The sequence below is a fragment of the Lagenorhynchus albirostris genome, chromosome 19 (assembly GCF_949774975.1).
Source record: "Lagenorhynchus albirostris chromosome 19, mLagAlb1.1, whole genome shotgun sequence".
In the NCBI taxonomy this organism is placed as follows: domain Eukaryota; kingdom Metazoa; phylum Chordata; class Mammalia; order Artiodactyla; family Delphinidae; genus Lagenorhynchus; species Lagenorhynchus albirostris.
The window spans coordinates 40,747,139-40,752,883 of NC_083113.1; positions in this window are offsets into that span (position 1 = coordinate 40,747,139).

The following is a 5,745-nucleotide window of genomic DNA, read 5'->3' on the forward strand; positions in this document are numbered from 1 at the left end:
TTGCAGGTGATGGAGCCAGGGCTGCACCTGGCGTTTGTCATGATTCGTTTTTAACGAGGTAAATAATATCTCAGAGGCTGACATCTATAAAATGAGCTGTTCCACCTCAGTGAGGCTTGCCGCAAATACAAGGGCTTGTTCTTTTCAAAATACTCCAACATCTTGCGGGTATGGAAAAAAAAAATAATCATCTCCCCTCTCGATTGACTGACTCACAGCGGGCTTTGGGCAAGAGCCATAGCAGCTAACTAGCAGCGCACTTCATAAAGGACCCCTTCCCCGCACGGCTCCCCTGAAAGGTCCCACACCATGCTCCCATCACCAGGTATCACCAGGCGAATTCATTCCCAAAAGGAGGTGCTCAGGTGCACCTGGGTCCAGGGCCGCACAGCCCCAGACAGGGAGCGGTGTTGATTCGGGGACATGAGCTGAACCTTCCTCGTGCAGCCCAGGAGGGGCTTCCTGTCCCAGGCTGTCCAGCACACCCACTGGAGAGATCTAGGGCCTGTTTTGCCGTAGAGAAAGCATCCAATGAGCTGTTGAGTGCCCAATGGGTGCCCAGCCACAGCAAGGGCTGTGATCATGAAAAACCCCTTTGAAGACAGAAGAGGAGTAATCCTGAGGGGGCGATACAGGATGTGCTCCCCAAGTTCAGGGATGACTGAAACGGTATTCATCAGCAACTGTGTCATTATGGAGGAAAGTCACCACTAAATGGAAAACGTATTTTCCATTTTAATAGTGATGGAGGCTAATCAAAACCAGCTTCAAATCTGAAATGTATTAAGGATCCAATAAATAACTCTGATTCAGGCAATTACTTAAGATTGAAACTTGCTAAGTGAGGAGAATGAGTCATTCGTTAGTACAGTGACACCTGGCACCTGGCAGGAGCAGGGAGTCTTGGGGGCGGAGGGGACGTGTTGGTGGAGGTGTTTGCCACCCCCCATATGCATCCTTCTGCAAGGTGGGGAGGCTGCTCACCCGCAGCGAGCGGCCCCGACGGGCCAGGTCCAATCACAGCTCATTGCTTTCCGTCTTGAGTCTTTGTAGCCTGGGTTTCCCTCATCTTTGAGCTGTGTCTTTAATTGGAAAGCTCTGCTTAAGTGTATTGGTTTGGTCCCCCAACCCCCAAAGAAGAGCCTAAGACAAAGTTTCGAACGCAAGTGAAGGGACCACCAGCAGGTGTGGTAAAGAGAAGACAGTCAGTGAAGGGGGTGCTGACAACCAGCTACCACAGGGATGACATGGGAGGCAGAATAATGGCCTCTCATTCCAAGTTCTGGCCCCAAGAACTGCAAGGTAGTGAACTTGTGTTGTTTCAAGCCACCGAGTTTGTCCTGATTTGTTCCAGCAGCAGTGGAAAATTCAGGTGACTTGAGGAATCTCCCTTGTGCTTCCTGCGCCTGTAAGTGTCTCAGTCTGTTCAGGCTGCTGTAACAAAAATACCACAGACTGGGTGGCTTATAAACAATGGAAACTTATTTCTCACGGTTCTGGAGGCTGGGATGTCCAAGATCAAGGCGCCAGAAGATTCGGTGTGCGGTGCGACCCTGGTTCATAGATGGCTGTCTTCTGCATCCTCACGTGGCTGAAGGGGTGAGGAGCTCTTTGGGGGTCTCTTTAATCAGGGCACTAACTGCATTCACAAAGGCTCCACCCTCATGACCTAATCACCTCCCCGAAGCCCCACCTCCAAATATCGCCTTGGGGATTAGGTTTCAACATATGAGCTTGGGGAGGACACAAAGAGTCTACGGCAGCGTGTAAGCAGGAAGAGGCAGGATGGCTATTCTTGTGCATGAGGCCGTGGGGCCTCTTTCCATCCTGGATTCACCAGTAGGATGTAGGAAACTTCCCTTAGGCCTGATGGCCAAGCTGAGTTCCCCAATCCAGCTTTTACCAGAGGCCATCACCTACTCACCCAGTTCTTAACAAGCCTTGAGTGTCACACTCTCTCAGGCAAAATCCCAAGACAGAGACAAACCCAGACCTGAAAGAAGGGCTCAGCCTGTGCCCAGGCTGTAATGATGACCACCCGGGGCCCTGCAGGAACCGGGTCCAGGGAAAGGAGAGGGGTCCTGGGGCTCTGGTCGCAACACTCCAGGCATCCGTATCAGAGATGCTCTTTCTGGACTGCCTCATCACCCCACTCTCTCAGTCGCTCCCTGATAGCTGGTGGTCAGGAAGCCCATTACCTAACAGATGAGAGAGTGTCTTACAGTGGGTTCCCTAGAAACAGACTCTGGGATGGAACGTCCACGAAGAACGCTTATTGCCAAGTGGTCCCGGGAGACACGCATGAAAGGGAGCGAAGAAGGTGGGGTCGGGCGGAGGGAGGAGCTGAGCGCAATGCAGTGGGTGACGCGGTGGTGACTGAGGCCTCGGCTGATTCCAGGAGCTCTCTGGAGCCAGGGTGGTCCCTTGGAATTGTCCTAAATTGAGGCCAGAGGGACCAGACCTCCAGAACTGTATCCCCTCTTTTGTTAGCTTATAGCTAAGGGAAGGGGCTACACCTGGGGCGAGGCAGTTCCCCATGGCCCAGCGAAGGGTGTAGCTTGGAAGATAGTCCCAGCATCTGGGGAATGGGTGCAAAGACCCTGAAGATGCAGAGGTGTGTGCAGAAACCCCAGCATTCACTACAGAAGAGGGCCCTGCAGTGGATGGAGCCTGGGCGGAAGGGGTAGCTCTTGTCACCTCCAGTCCTGGCAGAGGGGCTGCACAGCCACCCCGACACTTCCCAGGATCCCACAGGGGCACCGCCTTCCCATCCTCAGGCCCCGGGTGACCTCAGCGAGCTAGCCTGAATCCCCCGCAGAGGTGCTAACAGAGACATCAAAGCTGCAGCATCTCGATTTCAAGAAGCCTTGAAACATGCTTCTGAAATGGCTGTGCCCGGGAAGATTAAAAGTCTTCCTATTGAAGAATCGGAAGGGCTCAAGCATCAGAACAGAGTGGGTGGGCTCACGGATATAAAACGTGGGGTGCTATTGTGCACCAGGCAGTGCAACAGAAAAACCAGAATGAAAGTACACGGTGAACCTAAGCAGTAAAGGCTTAGTTCCAGAATCTCTAAAGAAGCAATGTAAGCGGGCAGGGCCCCAGCTGGGGTCAGAGAAGTGAGCAGACTGCCAAGAAGAAATCAAAGACCTTCATTAATTCGCTTAATCATTCATTCATGCAGCCGTGACTAATGAGCAGCTACTAAGTGCCAGGCACTGTGACAGGGCCCGGGGAACAGAGGGAATGGGACGGACCTGCCTCTGCCCCCACGTTGCTGACAGCCTGGTAGGGGAGCCAGACGAAGAGCCGAGTGTGAAATGTGCTGAGATGGGGAAGCACAGGGGCCATGGGACTCCGAGCGAGTCAGGGAGGGCTTCCTGGAGGAGGCAAAGTCTGAGCTGAGCCCCAAAGGATGCTCAGGAGTGACTTGGGTAAAGGGGGATGGGGAGAAGAGAGTATGAGTGCGGCAAGAGGAAAGAGAGGTTTGAAAGAGGAGTGGAGAGAGGTGAGGCCGGGGGTGTGATCAGATTACACAAGCCCGTGAAGACCAGGCCAAGAGTGTGGGCTTCATCAGGAATGCAGTGAGGAGCCAGTGAAGGGTCTAGAGCAGGGGTGTGACGGGATTCCATTTGTGGGTTAGGGCAATGAAAAGCCCCCCCAGCCACTGCAGACCCACACTGAAAATGCCTCTGGGTTCACCACCCACAGCCCTGACCCAAGGTTGGAGGGGGCTGGACAGGGGGAGAAGGGCAGGGGGAACTGAAGGTCAAGGCCCGAGCCCCTTGGTTTGCCCTGCACAATCCTGTCCTTTTCTAGAAGCCCAGCCCCCTCTCTCGTAGCTCTACGATTACAAAAAATGCCATCTCCAGACACCCCTAAATCCTGGGCTCTCCCTCCAGGCCTTTGCTCTGCCTGCCCTGCTCGCCTCACCTGGATGACTCTGACCTGTCCTAAGCTACCACCACCAGGCCAGGCTGGCCAGGGGCTTCCTCTCAGAGTTCACCAAGCCCCCATGCTTCCCTTGGGCATGGATTCCTGACGCAGTCACCTGTTTACATGTCCAAGGGTCTACTGTACGTCCACCTGCGTGTAAGAGTCGGGCTCCAGAAAGGCAGGGACCTCATCCATGCAGACTCCCCAGAGCCCAGCAGGCCTAGCTCTGTCCCTACCCTGCTGGTTCTGGGCTCCTGTGGGTGCTGGGCCTTTTACAGACATCCTCTCTGGTCATCCTCAAATATCAGAGGGGTCAGATACCTGGCCGAGGCCACGGAACTGGTCAAGAGCAAACCAAACTGGGATTCAAACTTGGCCCTTCCCAAGGCTCCTCCCTTATTATTGTCCAGCCCGGGTTCTCCAAGTTCTCCCCGGAACGGCAGGCAGCACCTCCATCAGAACGGTCTCCGGGGTCCCCAGCTGGAGCATCTCCTGCATGTTCGCATGTCCTAGTCACACGGCCAGCCCAGCAGGGCTGCAGATCACTGAGTGAGACTGATTCAGGTGAGGAAGGAAAGGAGCCCTTGGGCTCCATGTGTGTCCTGGGAGCTCACACGTGTCAGCTTTCCTCCTGGCTCTCCATGGGCTCCCAGCAAGCAAAACTCAGCATCCTCACAATAACCTTTTCCCTAGTCGCTCAGAGCCGGCGGCTTATAAACCCAACCCGGTAACCATGTTTCCCTGAGGGAATGAAAGCCAATCGTAGCAGAGGATGGTTCTGCATCATCTGTGGGACCAGCACCCACGTGACTCGGCAGACCAAGCAGCCAGACACAGCAGCTGCCCCCAGAAGAGGGCCTTTTGGTGCCAGGCTCAGGTGGCCCCTTGGCCCCACCAGGTTCTCTGCGAGAGCTGAGACACCGCCCCTATTTACAACACATTCATCACATCTGGAAAGCCGCCAGGTTATGGCCAGAGGGCAGGGCCACCTTCTCAGCATGAAGAGGCTGATCAAGGAGAGCAGAGGAGAGTATCAAGGCGGCCAGCAGCGACCCGGGCCTTTCAAATCAGCTACTTGGGCTGGGATGCGAATGCACTGACAGTGCCTGCACGGGAGAACCTGAGAAAAACTTTGGATCTTTACAATTAAACTCAAATCATGTGACAGACATGACCTTTCTGAACAGAAGAATTGGGGAAGTGAGGAGAATCCAGTCCACGAAAGACCATCAGATGCAGCAAACGCCGGTTCGTGATGTGAACAGCGTCCTCCCTTGTTGTTCTTATTTATATTTTATTAGGACTTTATTGAATGTTTTCTTGTAGGTCACCTGAAATCCTTCAGGGAATAAAGCAAAGCAAAAATAAATAAATGCGGGCTTCCCTGGTGGCGCAGTGGTTGAGAGTCTGCCTGCCGATGCAGGGGACACGGGTTCGTGCCCCGGCCCGGGAAGATCCCACATGCCGCGGAGCGGCTGGGCCCGTGAGCCATGGCCGCTAAGCCTGCGCGTCCGGAGCCTGTGCTCCGCAACGGGAGAGGCCACAACGGTGAGAGGCCCGCGTACCGCAAAAATAAATAAATAAATAAATAAATGCTTCAAATTATAACGTAGGAGGGATGGCATTCCAGAGATAGAAGCGAGCGCTCAGGTAACCAGAGGGGGGCTTTGTACAGAGACACCAACCCCCAGCGACACACAGCAACTCCCATCTCTACGTGGCTAAACTTGCTTAACGCCTACCAGACACTTCCCACGTTAAATCCATCACCCAGCACACTTAACCTGGCATCCAGGCAGCCTGGGCTTA